Source organism: Alligator mississippiensis, chromosome 2 (assembly GCF_030867095.1).
Source record: "Alligator mississippiensis isolate rAllMis1 chromosome 2, rAllMis1, whole genome shotgun sequence".
Lineage (NCBI taxonomy): Eukaryota > Metazoa > Chordata > Crocodylia > Alligatoridae > Alligator > Alligator mississippiensis.
Window position 1 is genome coordinate 179841743 of NC_081825.1, and position 19945 is coordinate 179861687.

At 49.0% G+C, this 19945-nt stretch overlaps 1 protein-coding gene and 2 long non-coding RNA genes across 6 annotated transcripts in view; 1 reads left to right on the forward strand and 2 right to left on the reverse strand.

Moving 5' to 3' along the window:
- The window catches only part of LOC109282619 (syncytin-A-like), a 61250-nt gene extending 46010 nt beyond the window's left edge, over positions 1-15240 (forward strand). The window contains exon 3 of the transcript XR_002089655.2: positions 14601-15240. The gene's annotated coding sequence lies outside the window, so the exon portion shown is untranslated. The remainder of the gene's footprint in view (positions 1-14600) is intronic.
- LOC109282617 (uncharacterized) overlaps positions 1-19945 on the reverse strand; it is a 79716-nt gene that overhangs the window by 14035 nt on the left and 45736 nt on the right. For 2 of the 4 annotated variants that reach the window (XR_002089649.2, XR_002089648.2), the window contains exon 2: positions 2489-2650. The exons of the other annotated variants lie outside the window; for them this stretch is intronic. This is a non-coding gene — a long non-coding RNA (uncharacterized LOC109282617). The remainder of the gene's footprint in view (positions 1-2488; positions 2651-19945) is intronic. 4 annotated transcript variants of the gene reach the window in all.
- Positions 9267-13619, reverse strand: LOC132248669 (uncharacterized). The gene is made up of 2 exons (XR_009459985.1): positions 11903-13619; positions 9267-9829 (listed from the first exon to the last, which is right to left on the reverse strand). It is a non-coding gene; the product is annotated as an uncharacterized LOC132248669 (long non-coding RNA).

The following is a 19945-nucleotide window of genomic DNA, read 5'->3' on the forward strand; positions in this document are numbered from 1 at the left end:
ATGTAGAGTGTATGAAGGAGGGGTAGCTGGAGTGATCCATCCCCATCAGAGTCCCCCTGGCATCAACCATCACTGGTTTAGGGCTGTCAGAGGAGACATTCCTGACTGCTGTTAATAGCTACCAACTGACTTGTCCTTCATGAATGCGTCTACTCCCTTTTTGAAGGTGGGTGTGCTACCTGCCTTGACAGCCTGCTGTGGCAGTGAGTTCCACGTGTTAGCAACAAGCCATGAATGCTACAAGCCCCCGGAGGCTGTTGGGGAACAGCGAGCCCCTGCAGGTGGTGGCAGTGCTGTCAGTGGCAGGAGCAATGCAGCAGCAAGTGGGGAGTTTCCGCAGGCGGCCTCAGCACTGTTGGCGGAGGTGGGGTGCGGGGGTAGGGCAGTGCCGACCAGTGGTGAATGCCGCAGCAGCGAGTGCTGACCAGCATTGGTGGCGGCCAGCAGCGATTACAGACAGCCCACAGACACCGCCAGCAGTGTCAGCGGCGCCTTTTCTCAGGGGGGATGCACCGCCACACTCAGGGAGTGCACATGCATGGACGACTGGTGCCACCTTAGTCAGGGGGGCACATGCCCCCCCAGTGACCAGTCAGCGACAATCCCCCACAGCCAATCTCACCTCCTGGCAAAACTTACTGCCCAGTGAACAATCACACTGTTCCATAAAGTGGCAATGGCACACCCAGAAGTGGCCACAGTGCTTCTAGAAGCGTTCACGGCCTACATCCGGCACTCCCACTCCCCAGTTAGCGCTCACAGGGTAGGCATCGGTGCTGTCACCTGTCCCCCCCGCCCATCGCCTAAGCGGGGAGTGCAGCCGGTCAGGGAGTGGACCAGCACTCTCAGGGGGTGCATGTGCACCCCTGTACGCCCCCTATGTGTCACCAATGCAGCAAGCTGTGCAAAAAAGTGCTTCCTCTTTGCTTTAAAGAGGCTATTTGGAGCTGTTGGTTATATCCTATTGCCAACAGCTCTGCAAATGCACCTTTGACTTGCTCCAGAACTCTAGAGTGAATGGCATCTAGTCTTGGTAACTTGCTACTGCTTAATTTTTTGATCAGTTCACAAACCTTCTTTATTGCCACTTCAGTTTGATCTAGCTCTTTGTATTTATCTAAGAAGAACTGATCTGATGTTCCAAATATCCTCTGTAGTCAAAACCAATGGAAAGAATTTACATAGCTTCTCTGCTATGGCTGTATCTTCCCCAAGTGCATCTCTTACACTTCGCCTATCTAATGGTCCTTCAGACTGTCATTCTAGCTTGTTGCTAATATTATATATATTTTTTAAATCTTCTTTTTGCTTTTAACCTCTTTTACATGATACTCTTTAAATTCATCTTTGGCTTGCCTTATTATGTATTTATGTTTGACTTGCCAGAATTTCTGCATCTCCTTATTTTCATCATTTGGGCGCACATCCTTCTTTTTCAATGATGTATTTTGCTTCCGATAGTGTCCCTAACTCTGCTGTAATGAAACCATTCAGGGTATTTTTTGTGACCACTTGGTACCCTTTTTGATTTGTGGCTTACACTTTTGGTGAGGATCTGATATGATGTTTTTAAACAGTTCTCAGGCTTTTACCTTCTTTGGTGCTCCCTTAAATGTCTGTCAAGCTAACATCCTCTTTTTGTACAGTTCCCCTTTTTAAAGTTAAATATCGGTGTGTTGGATTTTTCTTTCTTTAGCTTACTACTCCTACTGAGTTGTTGAATTTAACTGTCTTATGACCACTGTTACAGAGCCACTTACTTCTTAAATCAGATCCTGTGTGTTGCTTAGGATTTGATCTGGAATTGCTGCTTCTCTTGTGGGTTCAGATTCAGAACTAGTCTTTCTAGAAATCAGTCATTTATTCTATCCACAAATGTTATCTCTGCATTTCTCCCCAGTAAGCATGGGTGATTGGTGCCTCCTAATACTGGGGGGACACCAGCAGTGCTGGTTGCCAACCGGGGGGGGGGGGGGGGAAGGGGGTGGCTGCAGAAGTGCTGGTTGCAAAACCAGAAAGGAAGTGCCGCTGGCGCTTCTCTCAGGGGGGGCACAGCCAATCTCAGGGGTTGCACGTGCACCTGCATGCACTCCCTGTGTTGCCAATGCCAGTGAGTATTTACCCAGTCTATATGAGTCTATAATTGTGATACTCCATTATAGCCTATGGGTAAAACGTCAAAACAGTTTCGACTAAACGAAACAGAACAGTGCTTTGAAACTGAATAAAACTCGAAACTAAACTGTCCTGTCAAAACGGTGAAACAGACATCAAAACGAAACAGTGCTGTTTCGCACAGCCCTAGAGGCCATGCCTCCCACAGCACACCTGCACCCACTGACCATCCCCTCATTTGGAGACTGCGTATCTTTCTGCGTACCACCCCTGTTACACAAGCATTAACACAGCATACATTGTGATCATTAGCTGGACTTCTATGCTATTCAGTAAATCCAAGAGAAACTCAACTCCATTTTGTCCTTCTCACCCATTTCATCCAAAATCTCCATGTTGTCCTCCTCACTCATTTTGTCTGGAATCTCCATTTGGCCCTCCTCGCTCATTCTGTCCAGCTTCCACAAGGCCAGGTTGTTTGCCAGTATGCACAGCACCACCAAGGTTCATGGTGGGCAGAGGAGTGGGGAGCGCTCTGAATAGAAAAGGGGACTGAATACAATCAATTAGCATTGAAAGTGACCTCCTGTATATATGTCAATGATTACCCCACTCAGGTGTCCATGCCCCGGGTGTTGGCACAACAGAGCCTTTGCCTTTTGCCGTGGTGGGTGTGGGGAAGGTGATGTACCGCCCGTCCACTTGGAACTGAAATATGGAGTTTAGAAACCTGCTTATGCACCCTGGGGGTAAGATATTGTCTTTTACCAGATTAGTGAATAGGCACACCTGAGAGGATCTCCATAGAAAAAAAGCCTTTCCCTGCAATAACCCTTTTTTGGAAACAGCCATCTCCCCAGCAAAGAGGCCGGCCCTGCAATTCTACAGGTCTGAAGGACGGATTTCCCCAGAAAACAGGCCTGATCTGCAAGTACCCAGGTTTAGAAAAAAGCATCTTCCCAAGTAAACAGGCCGTGCCCAGCAAGAACCCAAAGTTGAAAAAAACATTTCCCCATAAATCAGCCATGCCCTGCAATAACCCAGGTTTGAAAGAAACATCTCCCCTGAAAAGTGGCCTGCCCTGCACTAGCCCAAGTTCAAAACAGGGGTGTGTGTTGGACAGCATTATGTCTCAATAGCTACCATTAACACCTGAAGACCTCAAACAGGCATCAAGACACCAGAACCACCAAGTCCTTTCTCAACAAATGTCTGTACTCAGCCTCCACCCAGTTTTAGAATGGGGCTTCATTAACATCCATGCTACATTGTATTGCTGCTTGAGCATTGCAGCCTCCGGTGCCCCACTCTTCTCCCCTAACCTGTTATATCGAGTTCTGGACAACCTCTTCCTGCCCCCCATCCCCCAGATATTATTCAGTTGTTTATTGGGAACAAAGTTGGGGTTTTGGCAGTGAAAGACACAGTACCCTACGAGCCCCAGCTCAGCTGAGTGCTTGATTCAGTGGCACAGTGAGTGTAGGGGAATTTTTGCTTGTAGGCAGAGCTGTTAGCTGCAGACACTCAAGTATGATGGACAGTGGGACCATATCAATCTATCCGTACAGATAATGTGGGCCGATTTGAGCCAGGCTACTCCTATCACCATTGCTTTGTTCGTAAATGGTGCTTGATCAGATCGCCCTGACTGCCAGTTCTGAGACATAGTTGACACCTTCACAGTTCTGAGCAGGGATCCTGATTTTCTCTGATTGGAAAAAAACCCCAATATTCAGTTAAAAAAATAACCCCAAATCCACATTTTTCTGATATTAAAATGAAACACTACTATATATATATATATATATATTAGTAGTGTTTCATTTTAATCATGGAAAAATGTGGATTTGGGGTTACTTTTTTTTAACCAAAAATTGGGGATTTTTTTTAAATCAGAGAAAACCAGGATCCTTGGTTATGAGTATGTAGAATTTTCAAAATGTTTCATTCAAGACATGCCTATATAACAGCCCCCAAAATTTGCCAGCCACCTTTTCAGAACCTAACAGCTTCCCAATGTCTCAGAAAAACAAGTCCAGTATGCAGGCAACAGAGCAGGAGGCTGCACCAATCTCCTTGAAACTTGGCAGGCTTTGTGGCCTCACCAGGGGCTACCACCTCTGCAGTTTTGACCTCCCTGTGGTGTAACACATACACGTGACATGAGTTTTGCTTTCAAGAATCTGGGGTGCAGTTCCCCCCAAACCCCTGCACTGATCTTCTTGAAACTTGTCAGGATTTCTGCTCTCAGCAGAGGCTACCATCCCTGCAAGTGTCATCCAAATCAGACAAAAAACAACAAAGTTATAGATATTTCATTGATTCCCCATTATACCCTATGGCTGGATCTCCGAGGCGGCTCCAAAGCTTCAGAGCTGCTTCGGCCGGATCAAAGCGGGAAACCGATCCAGAGCTCTGGATCAGATCCCTGGCATCCAAAGCTGCTGGATCCGAAGCTGGATTGAATAGCTGCCTACTCACACAGGCCTAGTCATCAGTACTGGAAGGAGTCCAGTTCTGAGAGAATGAGGAGTATGATCTGAAACAGGAACAAGTAGTTGGGCCACGTGCTCCCAGATAAAACTCAGCTTCCTGCCAAACTGAGGTCTAAATGGTCCTTTCTAAATATTAAGGTACAAATGTCTGACATAACTGAGGCTGAGACGTGTATCTTGGTGGTTGAGCAAAAGCAGGGGGTCAGGTTCTGCCTGTGCTGGGGCTGTGAGAGGCGAGGCTCAGGGTGGATGTCACAGAAGTGAACAATCTCCCCTAACTCCTTATCATCTACTCCACCACGCAAGAGATAGCAAAGTTATGGGTGACAACAGTGGTGCAGGCAGCTATGGTAGGACTGCCAAATCCCTGAACATGGAAGTTTTGGGCCTGAGTATCCTGCTTACTATTGTGCTTATCATCCTGTTTGCAATGGGACACACGGGCATCTTCCTAGGACCATGGATCCAGAACACCCAGGGCTACAGCAAGTAAGTCCCGCCCCCCACCGGGTTCGGCTCAACAGAAGGTCTGTACCCAGCACCTTCTTCACAACACTGCCATTCACCCTCCTTTCTGCTGTTGCATTCCCAGGAAAGGAGGTGGACACTGGCTGTGTTAATGAAGGGACCAATGCTCACCTGATGACTCCAGTGCACTTCTGGAACTGGAGTCCCAGCCCCCATCTCCTGAAAGAGCCTGCCTGAAAGTCCCTTTCCCTGGTGGAGCCAGTGCCATGGAGATGTATGTCTCCAGCCACTCCTTTACCTCTGATTGCCTAGTCTCCAGAACAGGGGCAGGCAAAATATGGCCCACAGGCCAGATCCAGCCCACCAGGCAATTTCATAATTTCATGTAGCCTGCAGGTGGGTGCCTACCAATTCACTATATCCGGCAGGGTCCCGGGCTGCCCCTGCTGTGCTCACATGGTGCTGAACCCCACTCACTCCCATGGGAGCAGCATAGACTGCACTTCCACCCTGGCCCCACAGGCAGGGAAACAGCAGTGGTGAGTAAGGGGGAAAAGGAAGTAGCAACAGCAGTGGGTTGGTGGGTGGGGAGGAATTTAGGAAAGCGGCAAGGGAAGGGAGGCAGTGGCAGCACCTGGGGACAAGGGAAGTGGTGGTGACAGTGGGCACGGCAGGCGGGGAAGTGGTGATGGCGTGTAGGAGTAAAGCAGAAGCTGGACAGGAGCATGGGGTCTGCACTGGTGCCCCAGGGCCAGGGCTGGCAGGGGCTCAGGTTGGGGCAGGAGGAGCGTGGTCCACTTGGCTCCATCATGCAGGGCTCTTGTGTAGGTCCTGGGTTCTCCACTTGAGGTGCACGCCTGCAGAGGTAACCCCACATGATGGAGCTGACAGCCCATTGGCACTCACTGCTATGCGCAGGTCATGGGGAACAGTGGAGAGCTCTGTGCTATGGATCTGGGCCGGCTTGGCTCCTCTACCTGCCACCCCAGCCAAGCCCCATGACGTGCACCACTAGCTTCCTCGCCCCTAGCTCCCCCTGGCAGCACAGGGTTCAGGCATGTGAGCCCCATGCAGTGGAGCCGGAGGCCTGGCCACATGCAGTCCTGGGGCTTTCTGGGACTGTGTGCTGCTGGGGGGCTTCACCTGCCACATGCCTGAGCAGTTCCAAGATGGCAAAACCCCTTCCCAAAAGGAGTGCTTCTGGGGGCAAGGAGAGGGACTTCTGATGACAAAGGTCAGGAGTTAGGGGCGGGACTACTGGTCCCAAAATGTTGACCAGGGGGCGGGGCTCCTGTCAAGGAGCGGGTGTACCCTTGTGGCCCTCAACAGCTCACCAGAAATCATTAAGCGACCCTCCAGCTGAAATAAGGGTCCACCCCTGCTCCAGAGCCTTCTGAGAGCTTGCTGCCTTGAGAAAGAGATGAGCATCTCCACATTGTGGTACCCAGATTTGTTTCTCTCAAGAGATTTGTTTTTTTAGTCCTCTGTAAGCCTCTGTTAATAAAAGGCCTTTTCTAGTCTCTCTTGTGAACTGTTATTTTTTGTACTATGTGAGGTTGCCTGTTCTCAGCTGCCTCTGTCCTGCCCCTCAGGGCTGATAGTCCATTGCTAATTCATTGCTGCCTGTCTCCTGGGTATACTGAAGTTCTCCTCTTAATGCTGATCTCAAGAGCTACAGCTCCTTCAATCCACTGGGACTGTTATTTCATTTACAGCCAAGCAAATTAAATACTTGTGTGACAGGGACATAGGTGGGAGCTAAGAGGAGTGGGATCAGGGGGAGGTGGAGAATGGAGAAGGAAGAGGAGGCCTCCTGCAGGGCAGCTATATGTGCAAACCGTCCCAGGTGCAGCCTTATAGCATTCTTGGAGGCTCTTGAAGCCCCAGAGAAGCAGCAATTCTGCTGTTCCTTCCTCTGCTTTGTAACCAGGCATCACTGGTGGAAACCTGCTGCTCCAGGGACCATCCCACACTTTGGGAGTCCTGCAGGAGGTGCCAAAATTCCCCAGGGAAGCTTTGCAGAGGGAATGGGGGTGGGTCCGAGATCCCAACCCTTTTAGCCCCTGTGTGCTCCCTCTGCCCTGCAGCATCATTGGACTCCAGCCCTTCCCCTATACCCCATCTTCAATTTGGGGCCATGAAAGGAGAGCAGGACCCTGTGAGAGCAAGGCCATGTTTGTTCTTTCAGCAACCTTCATCCCAACGCTCCCTCTTTGCCTGCCCACTGAGAAACCTCCTCATGCTCTGGGGATCTCACCTTTCACCTGGAAGTAGGAGGGGGTGGGTGGAGGAGCCACCCAGCTGTGGCTGCCAGGACTACACCACAGAGCAGAATTTAGAGGCTAAGAAAAATCACCAGTGTGGAAATAAGTTTAACCAGGCCTCTTACTTGACTAAGAGGAGAGACAAAGAAAGAGGAGAGAAAAAGATGCTGATGCTATGTGTTTTAAAATGTTCTAAGATAAGAAAAAACCTTCATGCCTTGTTTTGTCTTGATATATTAAGCTGTATGTGCAGATGTTAACCTCCTCTTTTCCCCCGAACCAGAAGCTGATAACTGTTCCCAAAACACAGTGGAGGTTTTTTTTCTGAATAAGTAAACTGCTTACATGTGACAAACGAATAATCAACATCTTTCTGTTTCTCTCAAGGTTGCTTTGTCTGAACCCTGCATCTTTTCTCGCTGTCTACTACGCTTGTAAAGTTGTAGAGGTCAGAGTTCCTTTGAGAACCCTCCTTGTGATCACTTGTATAGCTTTAAATAAACCTAGATGGCTCTGCCAATTCTGATACAAACACAATGCAAAGTTTGATTTCTTCCACACCAGGCAAAACTTTCCTCAGCTGCCACCACATGGAGCAGCTAGAAAGTACAGGTGTGCCTGGGTGGTGCTGGCTGCTGGCCCCCAGCAGGACTTCCTGATGTTAAGAGTAAACAGTAGGTTTCTGGCAGCTGGACCCTCAACACAACCCACGGATAGTATGACGTGCGATAGTGACCGAGCCGTGTGTACATGTCCATGATGTGGGAGCAGGTGGATTTCTTGGGGTGCAAGCGGGCTGGTTTTAGATTGGTGCTTCCCAAACTTTTTTGAGCTAGCTGACCCCTCACAATCTCCAGAATGTGCTGGAGGCCACCATGCACCAATACCAGCAAGCTTGGAATCAAAAAATGACGGTGGTGGGAGCACTGCAGTTCCCAAGACCATTACTGTGGATTTGCGGATCATTGTTTGGGAACTGCTGCTTTAGAAAACGGGGCACATACAAGCTGCACCCTCCATACCTTCAAGACTCTTGTTATATCTCTTCACTGAATCTGTTCAGTCCAGAAGCTGCAGCTGGCCAGCCAGTGGTAGTGGAGACAACCATGTCAGCAGTGTGGGGGCTACTCTCTCTGCACCCCTTCCCAATTTGGGGCCTAGGGCTAGTGCCAGGGCTGGTCACCATCCACCCCTCCCCCAATCAGTTGCACTGTCCTGTATATTTTATGAGACCTAAAATAAAAAAGCACATGCTCTCTTGTAATAAATCTATTGGGCTCCATGAAGTCAGTGAGGTTGTGCCTATGTGTACCAGCTGAGGATCTGGCCTCAGAGGACTGGACTCAAAGATGTGACTGCAGCCCACAAAGATGCACCTGGACTAGCTATAAACTTACCAGTTCAGGTGCTGGTAACACCATAGCCATAACAAGATGAGTGTCAGCAGGCTGGGAGGAGTCTGCGTAAGCATAAGTGCTCAGCAGAAGTAAGGCACCAGTGCCTAAGCTAGCTACTTTAAAGTTACTTGGGGTCTGCTTCAATTACACCTCCAGACTACAGCGTAGACAGAGCCTTGGACACTATCATTTCACCAGGGGGTGACAGGAGCCATCCCTGTCTACAGGCTGCTCCTTCCTGGATCAGAATAAAGGCAGCTTCATATCTAGTGGGTGCCCTGAAGGGCCCTCAACTCATTCTTGATCCAAAGGCAATGAATGTTTGGAGGGAGTAGGGCTGAATAGGACTTTCCCCTCAAGCCCCTGCAGTTTCTTGTATTGTTTGAGCAGCCGCATGGTGTCTTTAATGTCTCTGTTGCCAGGATGGACACATTAACGAAAAGCTTTAGTTTCAGATACACAGTTTAGTTCAACTCCAGCTAATTTTTTTGATCAGTTCCGAGGTTTGTGAGACAAACAAAACAAGAGAGCAGACCCCATCAGCTTTAATTCATTTTGGAAAAAAGGAAATCTATCATGGGGAATTTGAGAATTGTGAAGGAAGCCTGCGGTAGTGTCTGTTATGTGCTGGACGACAAGGAGCAAGGACTGTAACCAGGGGTGAGGTACACAACCCAGCCCAGGGGCCCCCTCTGCGCTGCGCCCCTGTGGCCACCTCAGCACTGCCTGGCCCGCCCTGTCCCCTCCCGCTGCCGGGCCAGGCCAGCACCCCCGCTACAGTGTTGCCTACAGGGCAGCGCAGAGCCCCCCTGGAGCCACCCCACAACTACGTGCTCTGGTCCCTCTTCAGCACCATCTTCTGCACCCCTGCTGCCTCAGCTTCCTGGTGCTTGCCTTCTCTGTCAAGGTGAGGCTGCGCTGCCCAAGCATTATATATAAAAAGCCACAAAAAACTAGGCAAAAATAATCCAAAAATGTTGTGTCATCAGTCCTGTTGCCATTAGACTCTACATCTCTTTCAGATTCAGAAAAAAAAATGTAATCTTGAGCAGGTTGACAGTGCAATGCTTCACAAAAAGTTAATTCCATACTTGAGTTGATGTTCCCCAAGTTAAGGTTTCCACATTTGAGTAAACAGAAAATAGTCTCCAGGGCTGTGAAATAGGAGCTACGTGATTAGGAGCAGGTAAAAGACAGGAGAACTGCTGGAGCCATTGTCACCTGTGGAATGAAGAGCTGAAGGAATCAGGTGGATTATAATTAGCATGAAGTCAAGTGATTCCCTCACAGCTGTCTCAACAGAAATGCTGCTGCCCCTGCCATGCCCTCTGTATCAAACTTTGGGTAGAGCAGAAATCAAAGGTGGGAGCTACTGCACCACTGCAACCCCCTGGAACACTTCCACTGTTCCTCCTGTTAAATACGAAGTGGGCAGAGAGTTGCACACTGAACATGGTGATAACCTGAGCACAGTTAAGATACCAAGAGTTATAGGGATGCTGGATACTGCTGTGCATTCAAGGAGTTTATGCAGCTATTCAATATGCAAATACCTGGTAGTTATTAAAATATAGGCATTAGGACATAAGGATGTAAGAACTTAAGAAATGCCATAGTGAGTAAGACAAGGAGTCCATCTAGCCCAGGATCCTGTGTCATTTGTTGTCCCAAGACACCAGTTGCTGGGTACCACTGATGGAAGCTTGTAGTTCCTGATAGACTTTGGCTTACTGTCACTGCACAAGAAATAGGCCTATCTGTCAGTGGCAAACAGCAGATATTTTAGATGGAGAATATATGAAACAGGGATAGCTCGAGTTATCCATTCCCATCAGACTTCCCCTGGCATCAACCATCATTAGTTTAGGGCTGTCAGAGGAGACATTCCTGACTGTTCTTGTTAATAGCTCCCAACTGACTTGTCTTTCATGAACGTGTCTACTCCCTTTTTGAAGGTGGTTGTGCTACCTGCCTTGACAGCCTGCTGTGGCAGTGAGTTCCACATGTAACCCTGGTGGCGGTGCTACCCGCAGCCACGTCCAAATTTTTGGGATCCTGGGGTACCAATAGTTTTCGGTCTACCCCTACCCTGTCTACAGGCTGGGAGCACCACTTGTGGGAGTGCTCTCCTGTGGTCCTCCCCGCACCAGACCACACACTAAATAACTATTTACAATAATGTATTATTTACAATAATAACAGAGATTGACAAATTTGACGTCCCATAAATAACAAAACAAAATATTTTCAATGAGCTCAATAATAATCTATACCAGCAGATAAAGCAAATACTTATCATATAACAAAAGCAATTATGCTATCAACTTTAACACTCAGGCAACTTATAACAGGTTTCTGCACTTAGCCAGGTCTCCGCAAAATCACTCTGCCTGCAGTAAAGTAGCCCACTGTGCAGTGGCTGCAGTGGAGCCCCGGGGAGCTGTGCTCGCTCTGCCTCAGAAGAGGGGTGGCAATGCCGTCACCTGGACAGAAGATGGGGGTGCCTGTCGGGACCTCGGATGTGACTGCTCCAGAGACCAGGGTTTCTTCCCTTATGGTCTTTCCTGGATGCCTACAATCAATCACACCATTCCCCAGACACTTCCCAAGGCAGCTCCTCTGTGTTTGGCACCTGGAGTGCCCCTTCTCAGCTACAGGGGTTTAGGTTGTAGCCATGTTGGTCTAAGGATATAGGCAGACAAGGTTCCTTGGGTGAATATGATATCTTTTATTAGACCAACCTAAATGGTTGGAGAATAGTTATTAAGCAAGCTTTCGGGTTCAAAAACCCTTTGTCAGGCTAAGGAAGCTGCAGCAGTTGGTGTGTGCTCTTCCAAGAGCTGCTGCAGCTTCCGTAGCCTGACGAAGGGTTTTTGAACCCGAAAGCTTGCTTAATAACTATTCTCCAACCATTTAGGTTGGTCTAATAAAAGATATCAAATTCACTCAAGGAACCTTGTCTGCCTTCTCAGCTGTACATTATTGAGCTCTCTGCTGGAGCTCCCCCACAGCCACGATTCCCTGCTTTCTTTAGCTCGCCCAGAGAATCCCCTCTAGCAACCCCTGTCCCTGACTCCCTCCCAGTGACTCCCTGCACCCGGGGAACTTGCGAGTTGGGAGGGGAACCTGTTTGCACAACCCCTGCTGCTTTAGTAAAGGATACCAGGCGATCCTGCTGGGGACTCAGTGGCTTGTAGTTCCTCTGCCCTCAGTAGCAGCTCACTCAGCAATAATTCTTCTGCCAGTCGTCCTCTCAGGAGCAGTTGTGCTAGAAGCAGCCCTTCTCAGCACAGATTCAGCTTCCCTCTCCCCAGCAGTCTCCCCTGTTTTCCCGAGGTTCCCACCCTGGAGTTACAGCTGTCCAATCACATGCATACCATCTATGTACACAGCCTGCTGCAAATCCTTGTCCCAAAAGTGCAAACACCCTGATTGAGCTTGCAAGCTCTGAGGAAACCCTTCAGCACCTTTACATACATATTAGCAATAAGCTGTGCAAACGTCTTTGCTTTTGGAGCTATTGGTTATATCCTATTAGCAACAGCTCTACAACTGCACATTTAACTTTCTCCAAACCTCTAGGGAGAATGCCATCTAGTCTTGGTAACTTGCTACTGCTTAATTTTGTGATCAGTTCCCAAACCTTTATTGCCACTTCAGTTTGATTTAACTCTTTGGATTTATCTAAGAAGAATTGATCTGGTGTCCCAAATATCCTCTGTAGTCAAAACCAAGGGAAAGTATTCACATAGCTTCTCTACTACTGCTGCATTTTTCCCACATGCATCTTTTACACCTAGCCTATCTGAGGGTCCCGCAGACTCTCCATCTAGCTTGTTGCTGATGATATATTTTAAAAAAATCTTCTTTTGCTTTTAATTTTTTTTCATAAGGTACTCTTCAAATTAATCTTTGGCTTGCCTTATCATGCTTTTCAATTTGACCTACTAGAGTTTCTGCATTTCCTTGTTTTCAACATTTGGGTGCACATCCTTCTTTTTAGCAATGTCTTTTGCCTCTGGCAGTATCCCTAGCTCTGCTATGAAACCATGTATGGTATTTTCTTTGATCACTTGAAGCTGTACAGTATCATGCCCTGCTGGAAGCGCTGAAAACACCTGTGGCTAGACCCGATGATCTTTTGAGGTCCCATCCAGCCTTACAGTCTATGAATAGGCAGATTTCTACTGCTGTATTCCTGTCCTGAGCTTCCACAGAAAAAACCTGATAGCTCTGAACTCATGGCTACCATTTATTGGTCCAGTATTGTTTATACATGCTTGGAACTGTGTAGGCCTGGATTGGATTGTATGGTTTCTTTTTTTTAATTTGCTAATTAATGGTAGTGACAGTGAAGCTTTATCCATGCCAAACAAAGTGCTAGAGCAATGTTTCTCAATCTTTTTAGATTCCAGGCACCCTTTGGAAAAAGCCAGCTTTTAGTTTTCACTTTGACTACAGAAATAGTATAGAGCCACTTTTCAGTGCAAAGAACTCATAAAAACCAGAACAAGTCAAAATGTTTTTAACATGATGCATCCCTATTTGAAATCTTGTTGTCCATCTGGGTGTTACAGCACCCCGGTTGAGAATCACTGTGCTAGAGGATATAGTGCTGAAAATAATCCTGCCCTGGCCAAAGGGTTAGGACTACATGACTTATCAGGAGCATCAGAACATACTCTTCCCTGTAGGTAAGCTGCAATCAGTGCTGGAAGGAGCCCAGTTTTGCAAGGATGGGGAATAAGATCTGATGCAGCAGCAAGTAGTTGGCCCATGCGTTCCTGGATAAGACTCAGTTTCCTGCCAAACCCAGGCCTAAATGGTCCTTTCTAATATATGAAGTCATAATGATCCCTTGTGCCCTTAAGAGTCACAAATCTCTGACACCACTGAGAGCTGTGCTCTCTGCCATTCTTGCTGATCATGAGCTCACTGGGGGCTTCTGTGGCCCAGCTGTTGGTGTCACCACTAGGCTGGCTTTCCTTAGCTACCGGAATGACTGCACACCTGGTGTCAGTGCCCCTTGGGCTCAAACTCTGCCTTCACAAGAGCAACTGAACAGGCACACTGCGGGATGAATGAAATGTTAGGGAAAAGGCAGAATTCTAAGCCTTAATCTGTCTGTCTGTCTGTCCATAATGTTTTATTCGTACTCTGATTGGCTGACAGAAACAACCAATCAGAGTGCAAATACAGAGTTTGGACAGGAGGTGACAGCGCAGTGGAGTGCTGCCTTGGTGGTACAGACAAAAGGGACAAAGTGGGGGTGGGGGCAAGGCCAGCTGCCCTGCTCCCTGGAGGTGGCGGCAATGGAGTGGATGGAACGGGGAAGTGCACAGAACGGGGCTTCTTGAAGGTGGCAGCAGCAGCGTGGTGGGGGGCTCTGTCCTTGCCGGCTCCCCTGGGTGGGGGTGGGAGGAGCAGCCCCAGGCCTCTGTCCCCACCCCCCCGGCACCACTGGCCCTGGCCCCCCAACCCTGCAGGCAGCAGTGACAGAGTGGGCAGGGGGGGGGGGGTGGGCAGCAGCACTGGCCCTATCCCTCCCTGCAGGCTGCAAAAATGGAAAGGATGAGGGGAGCAGGGCCAGCAGACAGAGGAGGTGAGAGGAGTCCTGGTCTGTGAATGGAGGCGCAAGACTGAGTGTGGCAATGGAGTCCCACAATGGGAGGCATCTTTTCTTTTTGCTGCTTGCCACCACCAATGTGGGACTGTAGCCTTACATTCAGAGTCCACCCACACCCACAACTCTGTGGAGGCCTCTGAGAGCTGCAAAGACTCAACCCTTTACACAGGAGATGTGGGTGCCCCCCATTGGTATTAAGCAATCTCCCCTTACAACTTGTCCTCTCCTCTACCAGGTGAGAGACCGCGAACTTGCAGGCGATACCAATGGTGCAGAGAAGTACAGCAAGACTGCCAAATCTCTGAATGTGGCAGTTCTGGGGCTGAGCATCCTGCTTGTCATTGTGCTCATCGTCCTGTTTTCAGCGGGAGTCCTGCTTGTCTCTCATTAGTGTGGCATGAGAGCACCAACACTGGGAACCAGGGCTATGCCAAGTGAGTCCCCCAACCTCAGCGTTCAGCTCAGCAGGAGGTCTTCACCCAACTTCAGCTTCCCTACCTCATCGCTGTGCACCCTCCTCCCCACCCTTTCATTCCCAGGAGAAGAAGTGGGCAGTGACTGTGCTAATGAATGGGCCAGTGCTCTTCTGATGGCTCCCATGCAGTCCTGGAACTGGAGTCTCAGCCCCTGGCTCCAGACAGCCTGCGTGAAAGATCCTGAAGCATCCCAGAGCCTTTTCCCTGGGGGAGCCAGCACCATGGAGATGGGTAGCTCCATCCACTCCTTTCCCTCATGCCAGATGCCAGGTGCCTGGTCTCCAAAGCCTTCTGAGTGCTTGCTGCTGTTGAGAAAGTGCTGTGTATGCCCACACTGCAATACTCTGCTTTGTTTCTTTCAAGAGATGTGTTTATTGTATGCCTTTCCTTGACAGACAAGCCTGTACCAATAAAAAACCTTTTTCTCTTGTGAACTGTTATTTCTTTGTACTTTGTGGGGTTGCCTATTTGTAGCCCTCTCCTCTGCCATTCTGGGGCCCCAATATTATTAATTTGGTGCTGCCTGTCTCCTGGGCATACCCAGCTTCTCTTCTTGATGCTCATTGCAGGAGCTAGGTACTACTGTTCTGTTGGGAGTGGTACTGCTTTTTACAGACAAGCAAATGATGCACTTGTTTAGTACTGACATAGGTGGGACCCAAGGGTGGAAAGAGATGTGGCCTAATGCCTCATTTGTGCCCCCATAAACATTTTGATAGCGACACAGATGCTGAGCAAATCGAGGTTGATACCCTTTGTCATGCCACACAAAAGGAAAATCAGTGGTGCAACAAAAGATGGTTATAGACTCTGCTACTTTATTGCAGTAGATGTCTATTACCACTGCGGTGGAAGAGTACAAGTAGCCTGAGCTGCTCACACTCTCCCACCATTAAGCAGGTGCTGTAGGGACTTGAGGGACCTTCAAGAGCCTCCAGGAGTGCTATGAGGCTGCACCCAGGACGGTTTGCTTTCCAGGGGCATCTGCCTGCTTTCCCCACTTCTAGAGAGGCACCTCAGGAAATCTCAGGGTGCCTCTCCATAAGCAAGGATGTTTGGGTTCCCCACCCAGCTGGACCCATCCACCTGATCATGGAGAAGCTGTCTGAATAAGGAAAGCAGGGCTTTCCCCCACCCAGCCAGCTCTGCTCCTCCATGATCTTGGGGGAGTGGGTCTGAGTGGGCAGGGAAAAGCTCTGGTTTCGCTGCTCAGTCAGTCCTGTCCTCAGCAATCACAGGGAGTGGATGTGGCTGGGTGGGGAAAGCAGGGAAATCACATTGCCCCTTGTTCTGCAACATTAAAGGTAGGACAAGGGGAGGCATGTGTTTCACCCAATGAAGTGGATCAGCTGTGCTGTAACACATCATGGCACTGCTGATCTGCTTCATTCAGCGGTGTCTACACCTAGGCTTGGAAGAAGGAGGCAGAGGGGGAGGGGGAGGATGGACATGGAAGTGGAGATGGAGGAGGTGGGTAGGCCTCCTGCAGGTCAACTAAGCAGGCAAACCATCCTGGGAGCAGCCTCATAGCATTCCTGGAGGCTCTTGAAACTCCAGAGGAGCAGGAATTCTGCTGTCCCCCTGTTTTGTAACCAGGTACCATTGGTGGAAACCTACTGCCCCAGGGACCATCCCACACTCTTGGAGTCCTTTGGGAATCAAGCCAGGATCCCCAAGGGAAATTTTACAGAGGGAGTGAGGGTGGGTCCCAGACCCCAACCCTTATAGCCCTTGAACTCCCTCTGCCCTGCATCATTGGACTCCAGCCCTTCCCCTCCACCCCATCCACAGCTTGAGGCCATGGAAAGAGTGCAGGACTCTGCAGAAGCAAGGACATGCTTATTCTTTTGGCAGCCCCCATTCCTATGCCACCTCCTCGCCTGCCTATGCAGCTGTGCAGTTTCCTCATGCTCTGAGGATCACACCTTTCACCAGGAAGCATGCAGGTGTAGGGGGAGGAGCCAGCCAGCTGTGACCCAACTCTAGCTACCAATATTACTTCACAGCATGGAGTTTTAGACATTAAGAAAATTCCCAGACAAAACCTGCCTGAGCCTGAAGGTAAAGGACAGAGCCAGCAGCAGCTGTCTGAGGGGAAAATATATGCAAACATATGTCTGTATACAAAAAGCAGCAAGTTGAGACCTGGTTTGTGAAGGTGGAAAAGTGCTTAGCAAATGACCTTGTTTCCCTTGCAAAAGTTGTGTTTCCCTGTGTCCCTCCCCACCCACTGCACCTCTGCGTCCAAGTGGCTCCAGAAGCTGCTGTGTGCCCCAGGGGAGAGTTGCTCTCAGTGATGACACCTGACCCCTCTTTTTACAGCAGCATCAGCATCCTACCCAGTATGGCTGTACAAAATGGCACTGTTCCGTTTTGACTTCAGTTCTGAGGTTTGGACAGAACAGTGTTTTGTTTCAAATTTCATTTTGAGTTGAAACAGCTGTTCTGTTTCACTTCGTCAAAACAGTTAGGCTGTTTTGATGCTGTTTCAATGTTTCGCCCAACCATCGGGCTGAGGAAACAAACTCAGCCCAGCTGGGCTGACTTCCCAGCCCCAGCCCCACAATCAGGCTGGGGAAATGATTTAGCCTCATCTAGCGTGGGGGATAGGAAGTTAGCCCAGCTGAGCTGACTTCCCATCCCCAGCCCAATTGTAGGGCTGGGGAGTGGAACTGAGCAATCAGGCTCAGTTCCTTTCCCCAGCCCAATTGCAGCACTTGGGAGGGGAACTGAGCCTGGGCTCAGTTCCCTTCCCCTGCACTGTGATTGGCTTCCTGCACCCCAGCAGCGAGAGACCCGGAAAGCCAGGGCTGCGCTCCCACCTACTGGTGGGAGCACTGCCTTAGTTCTCCCCTGTCTCCCACCACCTTGCTGCTGGCTGTTTCAAAACTTGAAACATTTTGAAACTTTCAAAACATTCAACTAGCCTCGTTTCGTTTCAAAGCTGTTTCACAGTCCTTTGTTTTGATTTGATTTTGCTGTTTCGAGCTCGAATTGAGTCAAAACAGTGTCAAATCGAAACAGCCAGTGAAATTTCACACAGCCCTACTACCCAACACCTTCTACTCTTTGCAGATGGAGGCTTCAGTTCCTCTGCCTCCATCAGAGCAGCATTTGGACGGGTGGGGAGAGCAGTGGCAGTTATCTTGCAGCACACCTGCCAAAAAGTTGGCTACCACTGCCCTGCACCCTCCTCTCCTGGGTCCCCGCCTTCTTTCTCCTTTGCAGCTCTCTCCTTCTCTTGTACTGGCCCCTTGGCAGAGTTTCGTTTCCTGCCCTGGCTCTGGGTTTCGTTTCTCCATTTAGATCTGGAGTCTGTGACTGGCACTTGCCAGCTCTCCTGTCCCCTGCTGACGGTTCTCCTGTGGGGTGTGCTGGGGGTAGGGTGCCCACACACAATGTTGGCAGGAGGGCTGCCCTGAGCTCTCAATAGCACCATGTTCTTTTTCATCTACTCTGCTCTGGGACCACCCCAAGGGTGAGGATTTATGTGGGTCTGTAAACAGTATGTTATACCTAGGGTTACCATATGTCCAGGTTTTCCCAGGCATGTCCTCTTTGTGGACCCTCCAATGTCCATCCCAGTGGTTTTGTGAAATCTGAACCAATGCCCAGGAATTTACTCTACACCATTGGTGGGAGTGGGGGGAGGGCAATTGGAGGCAGTGGGCTCATGTGTATCTGTGCTGGGCTGCCTTGTGACCCTACTGCTGCCCCATGTTTGGCAGGGACTAAGCCCCATTAGCCTCACCCCCACTTCTGCAGTCTATGATTCCCTCTGTGCAATCTAATCATACTAGAGCAGCCCTCAGGCGTAATCAGTTTGTGTCCCTGGTATAATAAACTCTCTGAGGTGTCCCCTAGGTGATGATCCAGTCAGCCTACTTTGACACATATCACTTTATGTGTAACCTGGAACAGCCCTTAGAGCTGGGGCTAATGCAGGGGTGGAAAAAAATCCAAGTCTACTTCCCAAGGAGGGATTCACCACCCTCTGTACCAGCCTTGAATACTGCTACAACTGGAAATTGGATCTGGGCCAGGTTCTTTACTGGATTACCTTATCAAATGCTTGTTTCACATCCAGCAGCCTTTTCACTACAGTCCTCTGGGTTATTCTCCCCCACCCCATCATCCCTTCCCTCCACATAATCAGACTGATACAACCATTCATTGCATGGTTGTAGGTGGCTGCAAACCATGCCAAATGCTCAGCTTTTTACAAACCACATCCTTTTTCTGATGGGCAGACAAGATTCTTTGGGTAGATACAATATCTTTGCTCTTTTATTGTAGGTGGCTGCAAACCACGCATTGTAGGTGGCTGCAAACCAGTCAAATGCTCAACTTTTTACAAATCACATCCTCTTCCTGATGGGCAGACAAGGTTCTTTGGGTAGATATGATATCTTTTATTAGAACAACTAAATAGTTGGGAAAATTGTTCTTCGCAAGCTTTCAGGCACAAATGCCCTTCTTCAGGCATAGGGTAAATCTTCGTGATGGATAAATTTACATGCAGAAAACTTTGGCAAGTTGGAGTTAAGGTAACAGATGCTCTACACTTCCTGGGGCTGTTTAGGCTCCTGAAAATCCTACTGCTCAAAAATTGTCAAAGCCAAGAAAAGCGGGACTAAGGTCCCTCGCACAGCTCTCACCAGAAGGATTAGCAAGGCTCTGAAAATATGAATGCAAATGTTAGAAAGATATGAAGTGCAGAGCTAAGGTAGAGCTTGCACATCCTTTGCTCTTCTCCCATAGGACACAGTCAATCAGTGAAACCTCCTTGTCAGAGTCTACAGTGTGACACAACACTGCCACTTGCTGCAGGTCATCTCATCTCTTCTATTTTTTTATGTAGAACTATATAAGAAACAAAGCCCATTATTGCCAACCCACCATGTCAACAATCATGAGACAAACACTTAAAAATCAAGAGGTTTAGTATGTAAATCATGAGATCCTATTTTTGAAGTGTGTGTGTGTGTGTGTGTGTGTGTGTGTGTGGTGGGGGGTTATTTGTGAGGATGTGGGAGGCTGTGGTTGTGTGTATGGGGTTTGGACCCCAGGAAAGTGGGGTCCCTGCACACCCTGCCAGACTGCG